The sequence below is a fragment of the Spea bombifrons genome, chromosome 12, assembly GCF_027358695.1.
Source record: "Spea bombifrons isolate aSpeBom1 chromosome 12, aSpeBom1.2.pri, whole genome shotgun sequence".
NCBI lineage: Eukaryota > Metazoa > Chordata > Amphibia > Anura > Pelobatidae > Spea > Spea bombifrons.
In genome coordinates, this window is record NC_071098.1 from 3,536,256 (window position 1) to 3,563,836 (window position 27,581).

General features: G+C 45.3%; 1 protein-coding gene across 2 annotated transcripts in view; it reads left to right on the top strand.

Moving 5' to 3' along the window:
- CASZ1 (castor zinc finger 1) overlaps window positions 1–27,581 on the top strand; it is a 128,391-nt gene that overhangs the window by 56,252 nt on the left and 44,558 nt on the right. For both annotated transcript variants that reach the window (XM_053451990.1, XM_053451989.1), the window contains exon 3: window positions 24,496–24,549. The gene's annotated coding sequence lies outside the window, so the exon portion shown is untranslated. The remainder of the gene's footprint in view (window positions 1–24,495; window positions 24,550–27,581) is intronic.

Below are 27,581 nucleotides of genomic sequence, written 5' to 3' on the forward strand. Positions count from 1 at the left end.
TCCTCACGCCATTATCAACTTTTAATTTTTCCTTCGTCCAGCAAAAGAGCTAGAGACGCGTTTCTACTCGCTCTGCTTGTGCCCTACAGAGGTCTGGAAAGGACAACCAGCTGCTTTTTAAAATAGGTTCTTCGTCTTTTTAATAACCCAATACTCGTGCCTTGTCTTTAGAACGTAACATTTCCCGGGATGCGGATCACACGTATTCTTTTTTTCTGATTGGTCGTTCATTTTGGATCTGGTCAAAACTTTGTTACTAATTTTACAGCAAGTGCCAGAGAACGGCGAGAGCTATTGAGCTATTTAGATGATGGAAATTGTGTCGCTTGATGGGTAGGTGGAAATTCTAAGTTGAAAATATTTTGGAAATTTTAAAAACTAAATTAGCCATTCAAACCCCCCCCACTAAACATATATATATATCCCTGCCTTGTGGAATATTTATGCCCGTGCTTTGTGCTACGTGGAGTTGTGTAATCTGTCTCCTCTTACACGGCGTATGTACGACCTCCATGTTTATTTTGAAGGCTACTAGCGGGTGTGAGACGGCATTGTAAGTCTTTAACGGTATAGCAGTCCCGGGCAGTCACCGTCAGATGTGTGGCGTAGGACTGAGAGTACTTTGGGGTACCAGGCTCCGCTGGGTGCCTGGTTGGGGCGTCTCATACCGTCCCCTCCAGTCCCGGCATTCACCAAACCCACGCAAGACGTGGAGTGGGGGGATTTAGTGGCGGTAATCAGCTCCAGCAGGGGCTGCCTATTTCCCCTGTGGTCAGACACCCCGGGGACCACAGGCCGCGCAGAGTCGTCTGCTCAGGACGCTTGCCCTGTTTCTCCTTGGGAGTCCCAGCTCCGAGCATCTTCTCAGCCAGGGACCGAGGAGCTCCAATGAAAATGATGATATGTGACAATCAGTCACAGCAATTAGTGTTTTGGTTAACGGGCCTTTTTTGTTTTCTCTCACCCAGACAGAATGTCACAAATAAATCCTTGCCCGCATTTGCATATTAATTGGATCGCAGACGTCAAGCATCTTTCATTAAACAAAATGATCTGCATATTTGGAGACATAAAATAGTTATTTTGATGGGTTTTTTCCTAAGATCAGGGGGTGGGGGAGGAAGGTGATGAGAGCCACTGTGAGCGCTGGTACAGGAGAGGGGCAAAGGCACGAAAAAAAGGAACTGGCGGAGATTAACTCTTTAACCACCACAAACGCTTTAGCTTCATACAGTTTATTCATAACCCCGGATAATACTTCCTCTATGCATTTCCAAATCTCGTAGGTGATCCATAAATTCGCACAAATAAATATCCCTTTTCTGGTTTTCTTTGTTTATGGCTCTTAACCCTTTGTGCATCCGGGTGTAAGCGATGACTTACTTCTGTGAATTTAAAATATGAAGACATTTTCTTCATATATGTCAACCTCTGGATACATTAATTTGTATCTGTAAATATATATAAATGACGCGGCGGGCTCCGTCTGTAATTATGGATCTCTTATAGAAATTGTGGCATAATGACATGTCTGTATATGAATAAACGTAATCACCCATAAGTGTTTGATTTTGGGTCGTTAATTAACCCACCACACTGTAGGTTGTAACCATCCGTTATTTCTTACTCCTTATTGATTATGTTAGGAGTTAGATAGTTAAACGTCTTACTGTCTTGTCCAGGATATAACCTTACACTTGACCGATATATAGAGAGCTTTAGACACAGAGCCAGCTCGGAAATATATCTCAGTTAGCCGATAAATGGTATCATTTTAACTATACTTTTCTCAACGGCTAACATGATACAAACCTCTTTATCATTTTACCGTCTTGTCGGGATAGAGGTTTTTCTCAAGTGTGTTCCGCTTCTGATTCATTTTTTTGGTACGCCCTGATAAAGGACACTTTTGGCCCTAATAACCCGTGTATGATCACCACAAAAAAGCTTCTTTAATTTGTCTTCATTATTTGAGTGGGCTTCTAGGCTTCTAGTCATAGAAATGCAGCCCCCGTCTAGTCGCCCGTTTCTCCTCCTGTAAAGACTCAAACCTTAATCAGTCGTTGGTCTCGTCTTAGATTCAGGAGCCGTATGTCTATCCCATGCATGTTTAATACCTCGCTGTATTACCCTCTACCATTTCTGCTGGGAGGCTGTTCCACTTATCTACCACCCTCTCAATAAATTTTAATTTCCATTCCATCTAAGCCTCTGACCCTGGTCTCTTGTTCTAACTTTTCTCTTCCTTTGAAATAAACTTCCCTCCTGTATTTTGTTAAATCCCTTTATGTATTTAAATGTTTTGATCTCCTCGCTCTTCTCCTCTCCTCCAAGCTGGACATATAGATCTCTTAGACTTTACCTTTTATTCTGCGAACCATTTACGATTTTAGTCCCTCCTGGCGGTTAAAGGGTTACACACTCACACAACCTGATGTCTGCCTTTCTCCCAAACTATTTTTTGGTGTCCTTTTTCCACCCCGCACCCCCCCCACCCCCTTGCTCTTGTCTTTCACTGTCCTGCTGTTAAGTTTTTTTGGAATCCTGAACTTCAGCAGCCGTTGGCATCCGGGCCGCATTATCGCACACCCTGGAAATAACCCAGAAAGCTGGCAGCCCCATATTAGGCAATGAATCCCTGTCACAAAGCACGGGAACACCAAATTTATTGACAAGGCCCTCGCACAGGGCCCTCCCTAACCCCCTGGCCCTCCACCCCACCGCCTCGCACACTCCACCGGCCCCTCTGACACACGACAACAGAAAGCCGCGCTTGTCGCACATTTTTATATTTAGATTATTGCTCCTTGCCCTTTTCCAAAGCCGAGCTCTTTCTCCCCCTCGTCCATTTTTTTTTATTTAGTTCTTTTTTTGGGTGCCTTCGTCTCCTTTTTACTTATTTTTGTCAGATCCAGCATCTTATTTAAAATGCTATGGATTACTTATGCAGCAGGACTCCTGTTTTATTTATTTCCTACGTCGTTTCAGTTTGTTAGGATTTGTTTTGATGCGGATTGCGCCATATTCCCTTTCTCCGCGGCCTCCTGACATTGATACGCAGCGATACCCGGGAGCCGCGGGCTTCATACCCCTGCCTCTCGGAGCCGAAAACGGCTTCCTGAAAGTAGCAGATTTTCCCTTTCCCCAATCATACAAAAATCTGCTTAAAAAAACATCACTAAGGAGTAATGTGTATTAAAGTAACCCCGAGCCCCTGTGAGCACATGCGTTCCTCCAAAATGAAAAAAGAAGCATTTACCTGACGCTGCAGCTGCAGCTCTCCAAGCAGCCAATCGGTGTCAGGAAATCGCTCCCACTGACAGCTGCTAAAAGTGTTACTTTTTTGATACTTTTCGTTACTTTTCCGATGCCGCATTTTTCTTAGGAAAAAGATAGAAGCTTTATTTTGTGGATTGTATCCGTTGTAAATACAGTTTCCGTGGCGGGAGTCACATTTCACCAGCGGCTACCAGTCCCTGTTTATTGGCCGCCTGTACAAACGCCGCTTCACCGCTTGCAATCTTTGTGATCCAAATGCTCTGCAGAAAACATTCATAAATAATGAATCGGAGGATAATAACACCGGCGGGGAAACGCTCTCCCCCAATAACCGCTACAGCTGCTAGGACTGTTTGGTGAATCAATGCACAGTAATTGATTTCAATGCAACATGGAAACCACGCCACGCGTGTTACACGCAACCCGTTTGCACGCTGATGAGCAAACACGGGTGATCTTGAAACGGCATGAAGATCCCACGTATCAACTGGCAATTCTCATTTCCAAATTCCCTGAAATCTCCCTTAAAAAAGATATTATGGAAAGCACCAGTTTTACCAAGTAATACCGGCCCCGACCGTATAGATTCTGGGAGATCATAAAAAACGATATTTACAGAGAATCTGCCCAACTTTTGTACATATTAAGAGCTGAAGTCTTCATTCTTTTAGTGAGTCCCAGACTTTTCTTAGCTGTGTGGCCCCTTTAAATTTCCGTGGGTTCTGCAGAATCCCCCCCATATAATTTGCCCCTTTCCCCCCCATATAATTTGCCCCTTTTCTCTCCACCCAACTGAATGCCTCGCAGGAGACAGGAAAGCGCTGACTTCCATAAGAATGCTTCCTTGTCACTGATTTGTTGCTTCAAGCAGCCAATCAGTGGTAAGAATAGTCAGACCACTGTGGAGGAGGGCAGCTGCAGCAGCCAGGCTGCACATCAGATAAGTGCTTTTATTTTATATTTTGAACAATGCATATTAAAGTCCCGACAGAGGGTGCTTTACTATACATTATTCTTCAAAGGAGGGGTCAGGGACATTAAAGCGTCAATTATTCTCTCGTCTCCTTCTAGCCCATCCTCATGTGTGAAATGCTACTATTTGAATGTCTCCACGTATTTTAATAATAGCACGGCGTCCGTTCCGGTGCGGAATGTATACATTCTATACTACAATATATTATGTACATATGTATACATTCTATACCTAACTTATTTAGGACTCAGCGGGTGCTACACGTACGGGCTTCGGGAATATTGTAACTTGTGCTTAGTTTGCAGAGTTCATCGCATGTGGCAGGGAATTGCTTTTGGGGTTACTTGCTGAAAATAAAAGGTGTTTGTGTCAGGGCTACAGGGCCGGGAACACGTTAAATACATTGGAGCCCCACCAAAGGGTGAGATTCCTCCTCCCGGCCGGTCCTGCGGCTCATATTCGGCATATCAGGGACCCCGCAGAAGAGGTTAACTCTTAAGGTGAGAAAGAGGTTCTACAGAACACGGAGCGCAAAAGGCTTTGTGATAATTAATCTCAGCGTACGAAGAGTTAAGTCAGCGGAATGCCTCGGTCCACGTGAACGTTTAAACAATTATATATTTGCCATCATCTACCTCCCTTTTTTTAAAATAAACGTTCATTTAGATTTATTTTGTGGTTTTCCCAAGGTTGGTTCTGTGATCTCGCAGCAGTTTCTCTCTTTACAAAGAGGTTGGTAGATGAGTGGAACAGACCTCCAGCAGAAGTGGTAGAGGCTACCACCGCGATTAAGTCTTTACAGCAGGCAAAACGGCACCAGGGCTTCTTATTCTTATGTTTCTATGTTTCCATTGATCTGTACAAAGAATATCAGCAGAATTTGCTTGGACGAAGTTTTTTTCATGGAGCCATTAATGGGCAACAAGGTCCAACCAAGAGCGCAGCTGCCCGCGCGGGCGAGATAGTCCATTTGGAGTGTTTTATGCGGAAGAAGTTGCTGATTTTGGGATATCCTTGTGTGATGTCATGCGGCTGACGCGCCGTAATTAATCAGGGATGAGCAGAATATTCCCGATCAATCCTAAGTGCTTTTCTACCGCGCCCTTTATAAATCAGCCCAAAACGCATAGCAGAAAGATGGCAGCTACCGTGATTTACTGCAGGAAACGCATTGTCCCCCCGGCCGCACTCCTCGCTCTGCGGCGTGAGCCCCTCGGAGCTCCGACACTCGGGAAATCAGCAATAGTTTTATTCCGCGCACCGCGAAAATGCCTGCGTCTGGAGCGTGTCACCCGGCGTGTCAGGCTGTGCAAATGTTTACGTTGGTAAAGTACGGAGATTCACTCAGATCTGGCACACGACCCCTCTGGAGGGGCTGCCTATCCACGCGCCTTTTATGATCTTAAATGGCCGAGGCGTGGGCCGCTTTTGTAGTAGGGGTACGGTCGGCGGCGGGCCTGGGGGACGGGGCTTTACTTAGACTTTTTATGTCTACTGATTTAGAAGATACATTTTGCGTTCTGGTTACATAATTGAATTTATTAACACATTTTCTACCGAGGCATTTAAAACCCAAAGAGGGACTGTCCCTTCTAAACAGGGACACTTGGGGGGTATGCATCCGAGGACTCATTCTCTCATTCCTGGGCCGTGCATCGGATGGTGCAATTAGCGTGGTATGTTTTGGTGACTGTAGCGAGCCTCGCCGGTGTATATAGCGGGAGAGAGCGCGATGGCCGGCTGACAAGCCTTATTAATACTCAGTGAGGTAATTAAACCACCAGAAGAGTGAAGAGAAGCCGGTCAAATAGTTCTGGAATCGCCTGGAATGCAATCACTTTCTTCTTTTATGGACTACTCTGTGTCTGTCTGCTAAATGTTCTCACACCAAGTTTATTTAATGCAGTTTTAACGGCCGCGCACTTTTGTAAATCAAAATAATTAAAAATAATAAATTTGGGAGTAAATAAATTCCAGAGCACCCCGGGCAATAAAAATGTTTTCTGACAAGGATGGATTTCAGCTCTTCAAGCGATCTGCTCGGCGAGCGACACGCGCTGTTTTCAGCGAGCGAGAGTTTTGGGGTTTAGGAAGGAAACCCAGATCACCGACGGCTTCCCCCCGGAGTGTGGCCCTCTGGGTGCCAGCTGGGACTCCAGCTGCGTAGAGATTTGGAGGAGCGCCATGCCAGTGCCAGCTGTAGCTGCAGCTGCGTGAGCTTCCTCCGAATGTCATCTGTCATCACCAGCCCAATCCACGGCTGCCAGTCTCACCAGCCCACTCCACGGCTGCCAGTCTCACCAGCCCACTCCACGGCTGCCAGTCTCACCAGCCCGCTCCACGGCTGCCAGTCTCACCAGCCCGCTCCACGGCTGCCAGTCTCACCAGCCCACTCTATGGCTACCAGTCTCGCCAGCCTCACTCCAAAGCAGTCCGCCTCATCAGTCCCGCTGCCAGGCCCATGAACTCCACTCCACGGCTGCCAGTCTCACCGCCTGCCGTAGTCTCCTCATCTGTTTGTTGAATTTAATGGTCACTTTATATGGCTTCATCAGGCTGTAGTGTGTTTTCCTCCGAGTACCCAGAGCGACAACGTGATCCAGACTCACGTCAACCAATCCTGATGCCAAGTTTTTGTAACATCATAAAAAGTCTAATTTTCCGCACTTTTTATGTAAGTTTCTATAAAGCCCCTGATTGAGAAAAGCTGAGGGTAATAGTTTGCAAATGTTTGTCACATTGTAGTCGGAAGTAGTGGGAGATTTTTAAATCCTGACCCGTGAGGAACCCCTTCAGGAACTGCCTTAGCCCTTACTCACCCGAGTGGGACCCCGGATTTGCACCGGTGAGTACCCGCCTGTAGAGGGCGCTAGAGTTTAGACCGGTGAGCCCGGGGAGTCTGTGGCAAAAGGAAAAATCCTGGTGTCTCTTTAAATGTTGCTTTTGACAGCGTGATAAAGAATTTGATGGCTTTATCAGAAATGCCAATGCTTTATTTAGCAGGGTGAGGCACGCAGGACTCTGAATCTGCTGATAAATAGTGAAAAAAAAAAAAAGAAAAAGAAAAGAAAGGAGAGAAAAACAGGTTCCAGAGCCGGAGATTAGGCCGTGACTAACAGGTGACGTTTATTATATGATTGATATCAGAAGGGAAATATTTTCCATTCTCGGCTTTTCCTTCTCGCTGTTTTATTGCTGGATTGTTGTCATTTTTTTAGGTGTTGTAGAAAGAAATATACTGAATAACGAGAAAATGTATAATTGTACAAAGCGGTATTTAAAGAGACAGCGCCGTGTGTTACTGCGCTCAGCAGAAATCCACCCCAGACCCCCTTTAACAGCCCAAACCGCGCTACTATATTTGGAATGAAAATGTATTTTTGGTAAACTTTCCAGACAGAGACGTCTTCAATGCAGCCCCATGAACATTAACCCTTTCAAGTGCTAAAAAGTGCTAAGTTAACAGTATTCAGAGCCCCCACCTGCTGAGGCTCAGCATTGTATCCCCCCCATATCCATCAAAGCCTTAACTGTACGGACCGTCAGGGTACATTGTTTCAATCAGCATTCTCTTTAACATACGCTGGGCAGGGACGTTTAAATTCATTTAGATGTTGCTGTTCTTTCTTTTTGTAACATTTTCATACATTTTGTGGAATTTGGAGCATATGGATGGCGACCGGACGCAGCAAGTCCCTCCATTAGAAAAAGTACGGTCGCTTTAGTTACAGAGAATCAGCCTCAAGAATAAAGCATCAAGACAAGTGTATTGGGGGGGGAATAAGGCTTCGAAATGCATTCGGCCCCCGTCTGGTCTTGTCTTAGATTCAGGAGCCATATGTCTATCCCAAGCATGTTTAATACCCTCACTATATAACCCTCTACCACTTCTGCTGGGAAGCTGTTCTACTTATCTACCACCCTCTCAGGCTAACATTACTATTATTCTATTACATAGCCCCATCATATTGTGGTTGACGAGGGCTGTGTAGAGGAGAGACCAGGCTAGACAACCGCTAAAAACATAGAAGTGTTCTTAGTGTGTGAGCGCACAATTCCTGCCAGGAACGTTGTTTGCTCAAGGGTACAGCGCCACGGAATATGCTAGCGCTTCATGAATAAAGAAAAATACCAACTTTATGCATAAAACAGAAAAATAGGGTTACCATGAAACGCCGTTCTACGCAGTTTGCGCGGTAGATGATGGTCTTGAAATGAGAGATTATTTTACTTCTCAACACGTTGCCTCCTCAGATCAATCCCTAAAAAGTTCCCCGCGGTCCCAGACATATGGGCTGAGCTCGCGGGACTGGGGGGGGCGGTAAGAGCCACAGGCGGATCTGTTTCCATAAGGCGGCTGGGGGAATTGGTGCCTTCTAGCTGCTTAAATATGGAAACGAGAGACATTGAGCACGGGAAAAAAAAGAATTCTCGCGTTTTAAAGATTCTGCTCATCAAAGGCTCCGGTGTATCTCCGTAAAGATGAATGAGACGTCGTCTTACGTGCTGGGAAGTTGGCTCTCCGGGTAGGAAGATGCTTTGATGAATAAGCCCCGTAATATTATCTATCAAAATAGGCCTTTTAGTGAGAACCTGACAGATGCTTGGACATTCAGAGGCTTAAAGGTAATGTAAGGATAAATGGAATTATGAGAGTGGTGGATATATGGAACAGCCTCCCAGCAGAGGTGGTAGAGGGTAATACAGTGAGGGTATTAAACATGCATGGGATAGACATACGGCTCCTGAATCTAAGACGAGACCGACGAGGTATTAGGCCTGGTCACGTCTCAGGGCGTTTAAGTGTCTGACAGCTTTCAGATACACTCAGATTACTTCCACCGTCACCTTTCACGATCCCAATCGCACGCTCATAAATATCTCACGCAGGTGTTAAGCTCTTCCCGGGCCGCTGTCGGCTCATGTCTGTGGCCGGACCGGACCCACAACCTCTGCAGGATCTCAGCCCAACTCCTATAAACCCCAGCCTAGCAGACCTAGGGAGCCTGTGCTGAGTGTAAGCTCTTGCAACCACCTGTAGCCTCATCTTCCTTTACTTTTCCTCTATTTAAAGTTGTTGTCCCACCTACTCTGCTCAATGCAATACTTTTATAACCAGATGCAGCTTTAGAAATATCATTAAATGTCCCAAACCCACCCGGAATGTTTTCATTGTGTCCAATTTTGCCATATTCATATTTTTTTATGGAAACACTTTTGTTGTGACAGAAAAGCAGGCGCATGGGGTATAGAAAGCCAAGATGCTTCATTTTAAATCAAGTTAAGAAGTTAAACCTTTAAAACACACTGAGCTGATGCTTTACGGCGATGCTAATGAAGTCCGTTCCTCCATAGACTTTCATTAGTCAAAGTTAACAACTGGGTGATTAAGACTCAGGTATTCTATTGTTCCCCACAGGCAGTATGATAAGGAGTCGGGGTGTTTAGTAGATCGGGGGTCAGATAACAGAGCGAGAACCTCATACAAATGGCTGATAGGCAGCTGCCTGAAAACATTATATTAAAAACTACAACTGTTTTAAAAGAGAGAGCTTTTGTGGGGTCCGAGTTCCGTGATGCCAGCCTTTTAGTTTAGTATCACGGGGGCCATAGTCCATAGTATCCGGCATGCAGTGGGTTAAATATTCTTGCACTTGGTAGCAAATGCAGAAAAAAAAAAAACAATATTCCTATAGATTTAGCCATCGTGATGTTTTTTATGAAAATGCTAATTTGATGATATAATTTATATTTTTTAAACTTTACCATTTAAAATAAATGCTTACAGCAGAAGAAGGCAGCGGATTCCGCGTTAGAATCTATATATATATAATAAGAAATCTTACAAATCTGGACTTCTAGACAAAATCTGGGGGGAAATATATTGAAGGAATTTCCTTTTTTTCCCTGTAATGTGCGGGGAAATTCTGGAAAGTTTTTAGAAAGCACAAAAAATGTGCAAATTCCCTGTTCTTTCTATGTGGATTTTAGTACCAAACATTGCCAAAGACAGAATAAATAAAACGGGTGGATTTACAGGGACTTTTTATTTTAACATTTTAGTTTTCTTTTGCTTTTTTTCTCATATCATAAACAAATATTACATTACATTCAGAAAATCGCGCATGTTCCAGGAACACACAACAGGTTAACGTGCCCTAAATCAGGCTAATAAAGTCCGATGGGATTAGGATTAGAGTCCAGCACAGAGACAGCGGGCTGCGGCTGATAATCTGATATATTATTCCTCGGTCCACTAGTTTCAAACACGGGATTAGCCGCAGTTCAAAGGGGCAAAAATAGCGAAATGTGAAAGGCACGCGATGAAACCGAGCCTGTGAGGCAGTCCGAGGGTTAAACGAAAGGGCCTTTGACTGGCGCAGGAAATAAAGCGTTCCCCGCGGTATTACCCTTGTTAACAGCGGTATAACACTTTTCAGTTTGTTTATCGCGGATTTAGACAATACTCTGCCAGACGCGCACAATGCGAAGGATGTTTAAACGGTGCGGAGCGCTCCGAGACAGCCGGAGTGAGTAAATAGAAACGACGGGGTCAAGCGTGACCCCCCCCACCCTAAAGCCTCCGAAAAGCGAGGGGAACAAACTACCCCCGGCTCCTTACACTTTGGGGATAAGCGGGACAAAGGGGCTTGGTTTGATGGGGAATAGATTGAATGTGACGTCCTGGGAACATATTTTCTTGCAGAGAGGAGATCCCAACCCCTGCTGGGGTAATGAGTTTAAATACCATTAGAGTGTGCGGCCACCAGTAGGAGACGTCCGCGGGGGCTTTGTATAGGCGCGGGGGCTTTGTATAGGCGCGGGGGGCTTTGTGTTGGAGAAGTGATCGGACGAGGATTTGTCACAGCGGGAGCCACTCCACAAATCAAGTGTTTACCCGCTCCACAAACTTTTACAAACAAGGGGGTTTTCACCCCGCTTTTCCCGCTAAATTTCCACACATTTTCAGCTCTTTACTGAACGTTCTTCTTCTTCTATCTTTTACTGATTTAGCCATTCCTGCCACCTTGTTATCTTCTTACCTCTAATACCCCGGAGGAGCTTCCTAATCCTTAACACGTGTTTAATGACACTCGTCACGCGCGCTCTCGACACTGTATACAAATGAATTATTCAAACAGTAACATATTTCTTTACATATATATATATATATAGAGAGAGAAGCGGGACAAAGGGGCTTCGTTTGATGGGAAATAGATTTAATGTGTATATATATATGAACAAGACTGGATCTCTATGTAACCGGCTGCATGGAACGTTCGCAAAACTGTGGATTCTAACTCAGATTCCGGATTCCTTACGAACATCACCAACTTAACCCCGGATTCTGAAGATCTCTGCGAATTGGGCAGAGTTAACCCTGCGTGATTTATCACTTAGCTGGTGACTCTTCCCGAAAGATTTCAGTACGCAGGATTATGATTCTCTTTATTTAGGATAATAATAATAATTTGATGAAACGCGGGTTTTCTCGCTATTTTCTCACAGTGAAAGCAATTGGCTTTACGAACGTGGCTTTTCATAATGCGTTACTTTGTGTCCTGATAGGGAGACTTTATATGGGCTCTGAGTAATGTTTTCGGGGGGAGCCTCTGTGGATACAGCTGCTGAAGGTAGCTGGGGCTCCAAGGCCGGCCGGGGACTTGCGCATGAGAACCCCCCTCGGCCTCCCGGGCCGGTCCGTTCATTGATCAATAAATAGTTTAAACGTCCTCTACATCACGGAAAGCTTTGCAGTTTTTCATGTTAATATCACGATAATGGCTTATTTAACACTCTCAGTACCAGAGGGGCGCACGGCCGCCGGCAGCCCTCGCCGGGGCAGACATACAGTCCCCGGCAAAGCCTTTTTTTTTCCTCCGTAAACAAAGAAAATTGAATCAATGTTATAAATATTCAACACTATTATTTTTCTCCTTAGAAATAATACAATATGCATTCAATCGATAGGCAGCTAACTGGTGCTTCCTCTTAGAAAAATGAATATTTACATCTAAAAATAATAAGAAGCTGATGTGCGAATTCTTCTACCGCAGTAATGTAATTAAACGTCAAGAATGCCGGGTTTTAACCCTTGCTGGATAACCCCAAAAACATTCCGCATTCCGCGTTGATTCCCAGTGGCTGAGGGTGCTGTGAGTCAACCACGTGTCCAAATCTTTGTACTCACGAGTAAACACAGGCACACAAAGTGAAATATAGAAATAAATACAAATATAAATCAGGTTTCTGTTCTTGAGGTTAGATTGTAAAGTTTGCGTGACTGTCCAGGGCTGGCGGTAATAATATTTAGTTTCACCCCGGCAAGTGTCCGCGCATGAAAGGGAAAAAAAAATGTTTGGGCTAAGCAATGAGCTGTGATATTTTAAAAATGCAAGAGAAGTCAAATGTGCGTAAAATGCAGAAATATGTAGAGAGGAGAGCGATCGGGCCGCGCTCCCCCTGGAAGGAGACAGACACCGCCGCTGTCTGCGTGAAATCCCCGCGGGCGCGGAGAGCTGATTTTCTGCTGTTAATATTGCATCCGTTGATGAAGAATTCGTTAGGATAATGGAACAAACGTAAAATATGAATGACTCTCTGTCAAGAAGCATCTTTTGTTTTTTTGGCTTTGCCAGCCGGTGGGGGGGGGGCAGGATTCACCTTGGTTCTTTTCTCCAACATGCGCAGCGGCTTCGCTACGTGCTCCGGCCTTTATTTCAGAAACAATGGGTTGGGCAACGAAACCATCCCTTTGGCCAGGTGAGAAACAAGATAATTACAGTTCAATGACACCTAGGAAGTCCTGGGCTGGCTGCTGCTCTGCTTGACATTAGTTGGCTGAGGAAAATGGGAGTTGGTGAGTAGACCCACCACTAGCTGTAGACTAATTTGCTTTAGAACCACGTTCAGTGTTGACTCCTTCTGGCTGAGGGTGCTGTGAGTCAAGGTGAACCCCATGCACGGATCTGTGTAGCCCTTTGAGCTCACATATAAACACAGGCTGACAAACCGGGGTCTAAAGGTTGGAGTAAACTCATCGAGGGCCGGAGTAGAGAGTAGAGTAGAGAGCAGCCATGCGCAGCGCAGTTCCTGGCACTCATAGGGTTAAAGATTAAAGAGCTCCGTTTAGGTTACCTGCCTGGCTCCTGCGTCTCTCGTCTACAGGTGGGGAGGGCAAACGGTGCGAAGGATTTGGTGTCGCTAAACCCAAGGGCCCAGGCGGCAGCTACATGAGGATTCTGTGTATTTCTCCTGATAAGTGATTGTTAAACATGCGCGTCTTCCTTGTTTGTACACCAAAAAATCTGCAGTGAACAGATTTGTTTGCTTTTGTGATTTTTCCCTCATATGGCGCCGCATTGTACTCTGCGCAGCGTGGAGCCCGGAATGGGGGGCTGCAACCAGGAGTAAGTAGGAAGCTGGGGGCACCAGGAGTGGCATGGCAGAGCCTCCATCACTCTCAGCCAAACAAGACAAACGGATATGAGTTTAGCTGGGACACCTAATGCAACCATGATGAGACTCCCTATAATCCACGCGAATTGCAGCGTCTGACAAAGTGATGAGTTCAGGTGTCTCAGGTTGTATTCAGCGAATGGGAGAAGGGATTTCTGCTCTGCCTGGCTCCTATTGGCTGCTCTGTTTTGTAATAAGAAACACACTGCAGCTAATACAGGCTCCTCCACATTCATTCAGCCCGGTCACTAACACTACAAGTCCCATCATCCTCCGCTATAGCGCCAGAGGCTTCTGAAACACGTTCTGAATACCCAAAACCTGGCTGCTTGACCCTTCATAGAAGTAAGCGGAGTGGACGCGGAGTGCGTACACTCAAAGCTGCTGAGTGAAGGTAAAAGGTGTCTGTTCAGAAACTCTCAGAAACCACTCGTCACTTTTTTTGTGTCTATTTCTTTTCTTTTGCAACAAAAGGAGTTTGAGAGCGCTCTAGACAGACGTCCTTTCCGAGGCGCCGGCACGTTCCTTGCTGCGTCCCGTCACAGAAACATCACAGGGCAAACATCTTCTCACAGCCCCTGAGTGCCCCGTCCCGTACCAGCGACTCCACTTCTGAGAAGCGGCCCCTGGATGGGGCGACCCCTGCGTGTTCCACTTTGTGCGGAGAACACAATTCCGGGCTCTCTGACAGCGAGGGACACCACTTGGAGTCGTTTTGTTTCCTGCGAGAAGAATGGAGTTGGGGCTCCCGACTTGTCACCTTCGAGTTCTTTCTCCCCGGTACCTACTCCATCATTATCTCAATCACCATTGTGTCCTTTTAAAAGCCTTTTCCCTTTCACTGGCTCTGGTGCGTGATACCGCGCTGACACTCACCCCGGGACCTATTGCCAAGGGAACATATCTCTTAGGGTTTGGCCCCAGGGCCCTCTCTCCCCCTCTGTTATTCCTATTCTTGTTTCCCTCGCCGCTTCTTCACCTTTTTTTTTTTTTGTCTTTTTAACATGGTTTTCCTAAAAAGTTTTTTAATCAATCAAGTATGAGGCAGAAAATTGGCTTTGTCACGGCTGGACCGTGGGTCGTGTGACAATCACACAGCCTCTTGACAGCTCCTGAAAGGCAGAGAGGGATATGGATATTTCTGGTAGAAGCCCCCCGTTTCCATGACACCGCTGCACGTCGCCCCCCCACACTACAATTCACAGAGCTCGCAGGGGCCCGCACTTTACAAAAGGAGAGGAGAGAGCGGCGTATGGGTACACGGGGAGAGACGCGGGAGTCAGGCCGAGTAGAGGGGCGCATTTGGGGGCGATGCTGGATACCCTGACAGCTGCCCCTTTTTTCTCCCCGTCTCTCTCACTCAGGGGAGCAAACCTCACATATAATAAAGAGTCTTCCCGCGTTAGGCCTCCGACCGGCACATTCCAAATTATTAACTTCCCACCGAAGGTGACATCTGCCTTTGGAGACGACGAGCTCCGATTGTCATTAAAATAAAGGGTCATGGAGCGTTTCTACCCCTTTACTCCGGGGCTTTTCAAAAGTGCCGCTTTAATCTTAATGACTTCGTGTCCGGAGACAGAAGACAGAAGCCTCGGTGGTTAGAAGTTGGGGTTTTAAATCCAAGTTTACCAGGAAAACCAAAAGCTATAAAATGGTAATTGAATTTTTCTGAGATAGATTCAGCTCAAATATGCTAAGTGCATTTAATTTGGTTAGCGTCCCTCGAAGGTCATTTGGAGGGCACCATGCAGAGTATCTCGGCTCCCTGGAAGATATATTCAGCATCGCAGATAAATAATAAAGGTAACTGATGTCTCGAGTACACGTTACTCTTTCTGATTTAGAGATTATGTACTTGAGTGCATGCCTTGTTCTAAGTGCACATTATAGGCACAAGGAGCAAAACAATGTTTTTTCAGCCAAAAAAAGAAAGTGTATATAAATTAGGAACTGTACAGCAAGATGTATAACGTATAATCTGGGTTCTCAGGAGCGTTTGCAGGAGGGTTGTGTTTCAGCCCCTTGCCTTAGCTGAAAAAACCTTCATAATGGACAGTTATGGCCCAATATAATGCGTAGAATTCATCATTTCAATGAAGAAATCCCACTGATATAACTATACATTATACAGGGCCAGCCAAGCTCTTCCTGCAGTGGCCCTTAATAATGTTTAGTGAAGTCAAGGAGCTGAAACACGACCCTCCTGCGAACTCTCCCTTTAGTGAATAGACCCCCAATGATGCAATACGTTTTATTCCGATCTCCAAAAAAGTTCCTTGCGTATAGGAAGGGGAGTTTGTTTTTACCTCTTTGGAGCTTCATCGCCCTGCGGCCTCGCAGAACCATCCGGCACTGAAGACGTTTCTGCTCAGCTACAATTTTACCCAAATTTTAATCAAAATGTTACAAAGTCTCACACCTGCCCCTGCACTGGAATCGGTTTCTTTTTCACCGGGTTTATCCATCGTGGTTTTGCTCCTTATCTCATTTCCCCCACTTTTTTCATTCTCCTTCTCCCCTCGCTGTTTCTCCTTTTATAATTAATGATTAGTTTTAATTGGTTTGCTTAGGCAGTCTGACAGCAAATTAGCTAAAGCAAGCCATCCGCTGCCAAAATCTGATGTGGGTTTTCTGTGCGCTCGCCGAGTAGGTGGGAGAAAACCAGAGGACTTTTTTTTTTTTTTTTTTTTTTTTTCACTTTCTCCCTCCCTTCGCCTCCTTTCCTTATCTTACACTTTTTAGCCACGTGGATGTAGGTGATTTAAACCCCCGGGCTGGTTTCTCCCAGGTAGGGGGCGCCCCAATCTCCCACCACCTCCTCAGCAGGTCTCAGCGCTGGGCAAGACTCACAGCCGACCAGAAAGTCCGGGAGCCAAAAATATTTATCCAATAACTTCTACACTGGGCTAAAACCAGTTAGAGACCAGTACATTGCGGGAGCTGTGGGTACGAGATTCCTGGGGGGGGGTAAACAGAATGCGGGTTATTACCCCAGATTAACATGGCCGGGGTATCTCATAGTCTCTTTCTGGGCATGGGACGGGATCTTTGGCCCCCTTCTATGGGACCGAGCCCCACCATCATCTCGCTGCTCAGCGGACCAGGTCTTAATAACAAAATCAATTAATTGTATAAAAAGGCTGAGAGACTTGAAAAAGATTGCCCTTTTTTTTTTATATCTGTGCATAAATGACCCCAACTATTTCATTTGAATTGTGGGGAAAATGTTATTTTGCTTATAAATTGCCGATTAGAGAAACAACAGAGATACACGTTGTTTCCATATAAATCTAAAATGTAGATGTTTTCCAGAAATGTCTGATATGCAAATTGCTCGCTGCGTAACGGCAGAAAATTCATTTTCATTAAAACCGCCGAGTTTCAGCTGAAAATAAATCACTTGATTTGTAATTGTGAGACGAGCCGTTATTTGTCTACACGATCCTGCAAGAACAATAGCGGGCGACCGTTTTAATGACAAGCCCATGAGGTGTCTTAAAAAAACAAAATGGCGGCTGCCCGCGTGTGCCCCGTTTCCGTCGATGATAACGTTTAAGCGAAGCTCGCATGGAAATCGTTGCAGGCAGCGGAGACCTCCCAGCGTGAGATGACATTAAGCCTTTGTTTAGGTATAATGTCTCTTTAAGTGCCGCCGAGGGCCGTATAGACGGAGCCTCCGGAATCTGCCGTTTGTACAGCGGGGAGAAGGTTTTAAGTAACGCGGAGAATTAACGTGATGTATTAGAGGAGGAGGCAGCTTTTATAGATCATATGTGATAGGAGGGAATGGGATTATTTCGACAAGCAGTGGAGGAAGAAGACAGCAGTAAATGAATGTCAGCATCAGATAGAAAAGTACTATTAATCTAATAGGAGAATGCTTGTCGGCCAAGCTCGGATGTTTTTTTTTTTTTGCAGTGGATTTGACCATTTACCATATTTTACGAGAAAATCTTTCTTTCCCGGGACTCCTGTACACTCAACAGGTTGATTTTGGGCCCTACGGAAAGCATAATATAGCGATGGGATCCAACCGTCGCAAAATCTAAGGAGTTTTGATTAAAATAATAGCCGATGGCAAGTAACGGTGGGCAGCACGCATCCCTTCCCACACCAGAAAGAACATGAAAAGAAGGGCTGCCTTCTTAGATATAAAATGCGCCGTATATTCCGGGTCCTATAGAACGTAGATCTGCAGAGTTTAGGTCTGTAGAAATCTGCAGAATGAGGGAAATTAGTGCAAAATGCATTTTAAAATGTAATTTCTGAAAATGTATCTGCAAGTTTGAGAACAGAGAATACAGTCGTGGGCCGCCTGGCCACAAATGACAGATATACAGTAACAAATATTAAGGATACAGGCAGGCACAGAAGTGAAACACTGGCCCAAAGAGCTTACAGTCTAATTAACCCAATGCCGCAGCATCTTTGTAACGGAATAACGCTCAGTCCGGCCCGACGCCTGTAGATCTGAGACAAACCGTTCAGGCAGAGAAATGCAGAGGTTCACGTGGCCCCCACATCTACACACCGCCGTGTAACCGCTGGCTCCCAGCAACAGCGCGTCCGAGTACCTAGGGGCCCGCAATGCACCGGCCCTCTCTGTGTGCTGCATATCCACTGCAATCACATTGACGGATTTAACTGCAAGCTCTTCAGATCAGAAAGTCCATGCGGCTGCGTTCTTGTGGTTTTTCTCTTTGCATGGAAGGCCCGCGCCGCCCCTTTAAGGCCTGTGTTTTTTGGCAGTGGAGGGGCTAGAAGACATCAGGCAGCACTTTGCTAGCCTCCCCGGCATCCTCACAGAAACTTCACTCCCCAATTGTTATGTGCGATCGGATCTGAAAGTTGCTCTCTAAGCTTCTTGTCACATTTTGACTTAATGAAGTGCAACTGAAGAGGGAATTTGGGTTCATCACGCCAGTCGCGCTGCGCTCCCTTGTTGTCAGAAAAGAGGGGTGGTTTGGGACCGCTACGCAGCGCTGCAAGTCGTTATCATTCCGGTCAGTCTGTTTAACACAAAATTAAACAAAGAACTAATTAGTGCCTCATGAATTAATAAATGCACAGTTGCTTGGCTGGGAAAAAAATAAGGGAAAAATAAAACGGGGTAGCAGAGAAGAAAGACGAAAAGAAAGTGATGGTGCGGCTTTGAAATTGGGGTCATTTACTCTGACCCCCCCCAAACCGGGCTGTGTGGGAAAGCACCTGCGTGCCGCTTATATGTCCCTATATACTGTGCCCTATCCCTCGGTGAACCGGGCGCTGCTTTTTGATCACGTTTATTTCCATTGATACATTTATTCGATGGTCATACAAAACTTAAACCCGCTCGTGTTCCGGGACGTCAGTAGCCCCTGAGATCCTGACCTGAGGCGGTGGCTCCGTCTTCGGTGGCCCGTAGGCCTGCGGCCGAGGACGTCGCTCGTGGTAAAAATATATATATACGAAATCTAGAACTTTGCCCAAACTTCAAAACACAGAATAAAAATACACTTCAGCCGTAGCTGGCGGCCATGATGGGGCAGAGGCTGGGGCCGGCCGGGACTGGAGGACGCCGAGTGGCTTATCAGATCGAGAAAACCAAGAGAAAAAGAAAAATAATAAGAAGAAAATTGCTGGTATTGTTGCAGTTGGAGAGATGCGGGGCTGTTAAAGAGTTAATGTGACGTTTGGTTACAATTTATAGTTCAGGCTTTGCTATGGGCTGCGCTGCGGGATTCTGCTTTTATATTCACACCTGCTGCGGGATACGCATGATGGGAGTTGAATTGCTCAGTTGCTGACAGTAGGTTTTAGATATAGTTACTATAGTTTGGGGGGGGGGTCCATAAAGTTTAACCCTTCCAAGGGCCCGTATCTGTTTATACAGAAGAAGGCGTGTGATGTGACCAGTCGCCTGCGTGTTCTGTGGATCCAGAGAAGGAACGGCCGTGTGCTGGGACCGTCCGGTAGCCACGCTCACAGCCCCAGTAAACGGCTCCCAGCCCTCCGCAATCACATCATGTAAAGGAAATGCTGATTAAACATGGCATGGCTGGTCCCGGGGATGGAAGCGAAGGGTGCTTTTTATGTAGCGTGTGTTTGTTTAGTATGTAAATAAGCATGTGCTGGTAGCCATAACCACTTCAGCTAATAGCCTTTTGTCTTCTTGATAAGATTACAAAGAACACAGAGAGTCTTCACATGTTTTCAGGACAGTGAGCTCTCTGCTATACCAGAGGCAGCCGTCAGCTCACGCTCCAGCTGCGCGGACTCCAACTCCCATAACACTCACAATAGCTATAGATTCAGACATTTCCCTATGCAGAGTGAGCGCAGGCAAAGATTGTGAGTGCCTTCACATGCAGTATGAGTGCAGATAAAGAGTCTAAGTGCCTTCTCATGCGGTGTAATTGCATGTACAGTACGAGTGTCCTTCAGTACAGTGTGAGTGCTGGTGCAGAGTGTGAGTGCTGGTGTGAGTGCTGGTGCAGGGTGTGAGTGCTGGTGCAGGGTGTGAGTGCTGGTGCAGGGTGTGAGTGCTGGTACAGGGTGTGAGTGCTGGTGTGAGTGCTGGTGCAGAGTATGAGTGCTGTTGCAGAGTGTGAGTGCTGGTGCAGAGTGTGAGTGCTGGTGCAGAGTGTGAGTGCTGGTGCAGAGTGTGAGTGCTGGTACAGGGTGTGAGTGCTGGTGCAGGGTGTGAGTGCTGGTGCAGGGTGTGAGTGCTGGTGCAGGGTGTGAGTGCTGGTGCAGAGTATGAGTGCTGGTGCAGGGTGTGAGTGTTGGTGCAGGGTGTGAGTGTTGGTACAGGGTGTGAGTGCTGGTGCAGAGTGTGAGTGCGTGTTGGGCTCGCTGTCAGATGCTCATCACCGTGGCTCTGGCTGATGTGACTGTTCTGGCTGAGGAGGGGCTGCGGGGAGCGAGTCGTCCCTAAGAGGACATGTCAAGTGCAATTAGTGTTATCTGTCTAAATATGCACTGGGAGCAGAGAATCCAGGAACAGGTTTCTATAGCTTTAATGGAGACATATGCAAGGTCATATTACTGATAAAATCCCCCAATCTGATTTTAGGATTACGCATTCTCAGTAAATTGCTGTTATTCTGCCGGCATCACTGATAAACTGCAGCCCAAAGACGCACAAAATGAACAAAACATAAAGAAATCAGACAAAATGCGCAAAAAAATCCTCCTTCACACAGGCTGGCAGAAAAATAATAAGAGTGTAACGTGTCTTTACCCAGAACCCAGGGCATGGCAAGGGTAAAAGCCACGCGTCCTCCGTCCTGACCGCCGGGTCTCCGGTTAGCCTTCATTCATTATAAAACCAGCAGCTTCCCACCGTGTCCCTACTTCCAGCTTGCCAGACGGGCAACCCCTGCTAGCTCCAACTCCCATCATCCCCAGCCAGTGAAATGCCTGTCCCGGTTTCTTCTGCTCCCCGTTATCATGGCTGCTCCTCTCTAACAGAAAATAGATCTTTATAACGTGTCTCATACTCCGGGCCCGTGACAGACACGCGTACAGAGCCCGTCTCCCCCATCACCGGCGGGAATCCACAAAACCAACATTTCATAGAAATCTCACTAATAGAGCGACATAAAACTACTTATAAAAATAATAATCGGCCTCCGAGAAGCACGGAAAATCGCTGAGCGCCGGCGGTTCTGATAAAGACGAATTTGCTTTCATTCATTTAACCAACAAATAATGAGTTCATTCACTCGCCACGGCCATCAGATGCACGATTGTGACTGGGAGACACGTTACATGGACTTAGTTCTCACAAGGAGTTCAGTTCCAAGCAATGAGGGCCAGTGACTGTCACACCTGTGTTCATGCAGGTCTGTGTGTTTGTTGACGGAATGTTAGGTTAGTTATTAGAATTAAACGGAATGGGATCTATGAGCAAAATAGAATAGAATCATGCGCTTAGAGTCCAAGATATCGTTTGGCTGCAATCTGGAAGCAAAATAAATGAAAACTTCCTCTTTGGACCCGAAGAGAAAAATAAAAAAGTGCTCCCCAAATTCTGCTTTTATCGGCAAAACGCGTCGGGTTTTCTCTACTTCATCTCACATTTAATCAAACCTGTGTGTGAAAACATCAACAAGATATGCCTATGATACGATCTACTCTCCATCCGTACAGAAGATTTTATTTTGTATTTATTATCCTGGTTACATTGTATACTAGATATTTATTAATGGATGTGTTTTTTTTAACTATTTTTATATATTTATTCAATTTTGGTTAAAAAAAGAAATACTAATTCTTTAAAAAGAATGAATAGATATTTATTATCGTAGACAGGATGATGTTATAATCGCTCCCGACGATTTCTGGCTTTACCTCTGTCTATAGGCGCTGAGGTTCGAGATATAAATCTCAGGAAGTCTTTTTTTGCCATTTATCTGTAATAAATGGACTGTTGGCCCTGACATGATCCAGACGCATCCTAGTATATATATATAGGAGTACATATACACATTATATATATATACATCCTACACATACACATTATATATATATACACATCCTACACATTATACACATTATATATATACATCCTACACATTATACACATTATATATATATATATATATACACATCCTACACATTATACACATTATATATATATATATATATATACATCCTACACATTATACACATTATATATATATATATATATACACATCCTACACATTATACACATTATATATATATATATATATATATACATCCTACACATTATACACATTATATATATATATATATCCTACAAATTTTACATATTATATATATATATACACATCCTACACATTATACACATATATATATATATCCTACACATTATACACATTATATATATATATATACATCCTACACATTATATATATATATATATAATACATCCTACACATTATACACATATATATATATATCCTACACATTATACACATTATATACATTATATATATATATACACATCCTACACATTATACACATTATATATATATATATATATATACATCCTACACATTATACACATTATATATATATATATCCTACAAATTTTACATATTATATATATATATACACATCCTACACATTATACACATATATATATATATCCTACACATTATACACATTATATATATATATATACATCCTACACATTATATATATATATATATAATACATCCTACACATTATACACATTATATACATTATATATATATATATACATCCTACACATTATACACATTATATATATATACACATCCTACACATTATACACATTATATATATATACACATCCTACACATTATACACATTATATATATATACATCCTCCTGACTCCCAAATAAGACGTAAGGAAGAGGTCTGAGCGAAGTAGACTCGGCAGGACTTCCATTTCCAGGACGGTTTCTTGGGCTTAGATCTGCCGGGCGCCCGGTGACAGAAGCTGACACTTTTTTTGTTCACATAATTCCAGGAATCTGCTTGGATTAACCCTGTCTTTCCCAAAGATAACAGGACTGCTCACAAATACTTGATATTAATATACATAGTGAGTTGTCACCCCCCCCCCTCCATCCCAGAGCTAAAAGTTTCTCGTCTCTCAGATCTGTGGAACATATGGCACTAAATAATTCAGCGGCCTCTTCCTGTGTTTTGTGCGAGACTCTTTCTAAGGAGCGCTCCGGATGAATAAAAATGGGATTATCAGATCCGCGTATGACATCATAGCCTATTGCGAGCTCATGGTTCTGCGTGGACTCCCCCCCCCCGGGCCACCGTGACGTCATTTGGGTTCGTGTGGCCCGCAAGGCATCCCCGCAGAGATGCAAAAGATTAAAGTTGATCAAGTGAAATAGTATTAACCCTTTACTGCCTGCAGAGAGTCCAAAGGAAGGCAAAGCAAAGGGAGTTAACCCTTCATGTGACCCATGAGGAGAACCTGATACTTTACTGGTTACGCGATGCCCCGGCTGTGTCAGCGAGCTGCTCTTTTGATGCCTTTTAGATGCAGCAATGTTCCGCTCACAGAAAGCTTTTTGTACGTGTGCGATCGTCCCGGTGCCTCCGTGTGACACATGTTCTGTCCAGCTGCTTGGCAGAGAGTCCCCGTGTGCATCTGCAGAACACATGGTTACTGTACAGCCCGGCGTGCTTGCCTCCGGGGATACTCATCGCCCGTACCCAGCGCGCAGGCGTGGAGACGGCCAAAAGTAAATGGCGTCCTTATTAGAAGTCGATACGTTTTATTGGTCAAACATAGAAAAAGGTGTCCATTCGAAGAGGAGACCTCGGAGGTCACTGCAGCTTTACATCTTTTTCAATGTTTGCCCAATAAAACGTATCAGCTTTAAGACGTATCTTCTCAGGCGTTACGCAGCTTTCTTATTTGTTGCGTGTATTTACTTTGCGTGTTACATTGTTACATACGATACGTTCCATCTCTGAAGGACGTTCCTTAGACATAAATCCCTTTATTAATATATAATACGCATGCGGCCATGCATCTGCCTGACACATGTTCTCCATACAGTTACTTGACACCTGTGTTTCAGGCCCGGCTGCGCAGGACACCTGTTCCCTGTATAGTAGTGCATGCGGGGCAGACACATGTCTGCTTGGTACCTGTGCACCCCGGCTACACAACTACTACCCCCTGTCCGTAACAGCCATGAGTGTATCATTAAAAATATTATTAGAAATTAGTATTAACTTACAGCCCTGCTCAGAAATAAAGAAAACTGCTGAATTCACTTTTTTTGTTCTTTTTTCTCAGGATGAAATCAGTGAAATCTCGGAGGTGAGAGGATTCCAGGTTTCTCCATAACAGGTACGACCCATTGTTTGTTGCACCGGAACGGTCACATGACTGCTGAAGGAGCGCGTGTGTTTGCGGTTGCCGTTAATGTTAGCCGGGGCTATCGCATTTCTGAAGTCGGACCATCGCAGCCTTGACTCAGTATTGCGTCGGCGCAGGGGCCTCGTGTAGCTGCCGGCGAGGAATGTTATTACATAGGCCCTATTACCGTGCTAGAGCGGCGCACATATTGTTATTATTATTACATGTCATTTTTATTTATTATTATTATTATTATATTTTGCTGTCTCCTTTCAGTTGTCAGTTTTCCCTCCTCGGGTTATCAGGGTCTCACGCCGTCACCGCTCCTTGCCTATGGGGCAGTTCAGACGAGAGGTTTATCCGCAGGGAGGGTAGATTCCGGGTATAAATATACTGAGTACGAAGTCAGCGACCAGCATCGCTTCATATCGCCAACCTGGCCACTATGATGTAACCATTAAAAATGATGTAGAGCGCACGGACCCCTTGATCCCTTCTCAAATTTTTGTAGCAACCTCCGTCTCTTCTCTCCGTCCTGCGTAGTGTCAGAGGTGACGGCTGGATCACAAGCGTGTGTAAATAGTGTAATATAACGTGCTAAGGGCTCGCACGGCCCGTCCCAGCCATCCATCATCCCGCAGCACACACCGGGGCATCCAGACACAAGCAGCATGCGCCTGCTCTCATTCTGTTTGCTTTTCTTTTCTCTCTTTTCTATAGTTTGCGAAGACCAACTGTGAAGCACTTTTTCTTTTGTCCTTTCAACCTTTTTAACACCCCCTCCTTTTTTTTTTTACTTTTCTCCTATTTAGACCCAGCCCCCCCCCCACTCATTTTCACCATCCTTCCTTGTTTAGCTTTCGGCTTCTCTTTTCTGACATCAAAGCCCTCCCACCCATTATTGTGCGCGAGCTCCTGGCCGCGGGCTGGTAATAGGCACACAGAGAAGCACGGCGCGGGTCACGTTAGGGCGCTACGCCTGCGAGCGCCGATGAATGTCCCCGGGATTCTTTGTATTGAAGCTTCTGGAGCCTGGCTACGGCTCTCCGCAGGCTGTGTGCGCTCTGTCCCTCTGCCGGCACCGGGGCTTCCCACTTGACTTTTCCAGGCGAGGGACGCTAAGCCTTTGGGCGCCAAAAAACAAGGCGTTTAAACATCGGAAACATTACAGAGGCCTCTCTGATAATCCGACGGTCGCTGGCCCTTTTAACTTAATCTACGTTCCCTCTATGGGGCTGATGCTAAACTCTCTTAATCAGTCGTCGGTCTCGTCTTAGATTCAGAAGCCATATGTCTATCCCATGTTTAATACCCTCACTGTATTAACCTCTACCACTTCTGCTGGGAGGCTGTTCTACTTATCTACCTCCCTATCACTAACAAGGTGGGATTGGAGGGTGTGAGTATGAGCGTTAACTGTATGCTGCGGTGGCTCTGTTTCTCTCATTACTACTGCAAGTGTTTTTTTTTTTAATATATACATATTTTTGCCGTCTTTAGTGCTGGCCTGCGGCGAGGAGCTCGGAAACATGAACTTTAAGATGATATTATTAGTCAATAATGTCGGAAATCCCTGATAATTGCCGCTGCTTATCTCAGTCTAAGTAACGCCAGACAGTAATAGGGCCGCCTGCTATGTAGAGAGGCTCTCCCGACGGGTTTGCCAGGCTAAGGGCTGCCCCGAAAGCGTTGCCGTGCGGGGAGATATCACCCCGGGACTGAAGGGCATTTTCTGACGTGCGCAGGAATTATCTGTGCGCATATAATATCCAAACCCTCATCTTCCAACCATGTACAGACATAATAACACAGAATGAGCCGGCAGATCGGCCCCACTCGGCCCGTCTAGTCAACTATTTTCCTTACTGTAAAGATCCAAACCTTGCTGGTCTCATCTTAGATTCAGGAGCCGTATGTCTATCCCATGCATGTTTAATACTCTCACTGTATTACCCTCTACCACTTCTGCTGGGAGGCTGTTTCACTAATCTTCAACCCTCTAAGTAAATGTGTTCCCTCTGACTCAACCATGACTCAACCATGTGCACAGTAGTAGTAGTAATGGGAGTTGTAGCCCGGTAGCCGTTTGAAGTTGGGTTAAAGCGGGTTTATGCTGCAGGTCGGCAGGTCTCGGCTGAGTGAGAGTGCGTACTACATGCTTTACGGTAGAGAGGGAGAACAATCCGTTGCTTTAATGAGACAGCCTCACGCTGAGTGCGTGTCTTTGAGTCGGCCGAGGCACCGTATGGAGTACTTGCGCTCATAATATACATTGACCCGCGTTCCCAGCCGCCTCTCTCCCGCGGGGTCGGGAGCACCGGACGGCTCAGCGCAGATGTTGGGATTGTTAAGGTGTGAGTAGAAAGTGACTGACAGCCTCATAAACAGAGGATAATGCGCCAATAACTCTGCGAGAAATAAACCCCGTCAACGCCGGAACCGACGGGCAGCGAGTGAGCAGCTCCTGGAGCTGAAAGGGTTAACGGAAGGGGCGCATGCCGTAGCTTCACGTATGTTAGAGCACTTCCACTTACAGGCGGAGATTCACTAAATGGTGAAAATCCGCAGAAAGGAAACTCATCATTCAGCATTCAACTAGTCAGTTACCTAGTTATAAAGTAAAAAAGTTTTATTTTATTCAGTGGGTGGTGGATAAGTGGAACAGCCTCCCAGCAGAAGTGGCAAGGGGTAAAACAGTGAGGGGATTTAAACATGCATGGTATGGATATACGGCTCATCATTTAACCTTTGACTCCCTCAGCGGTGTAAGGGGTCCGCACGCACGGGTGTTACGCAGCCTTTCTAGATTACTATGAACAAGAATCATTTTGAAAACCCAGATTTTGATAAACAGGGAAAAATCTGCCAAAGTGCAATCGCGCCATGAAAGGAAATTTACGAGAGTCGCGGCAAAACGGCCACGGAAATAACTCGTGCGGAGAATTTAATTTAAAAAAAAAAGCACATGGTATCTTTATAAACCAGACAAAGCTCTGGGTCGGTCACCTGCGGCTCGACTACCA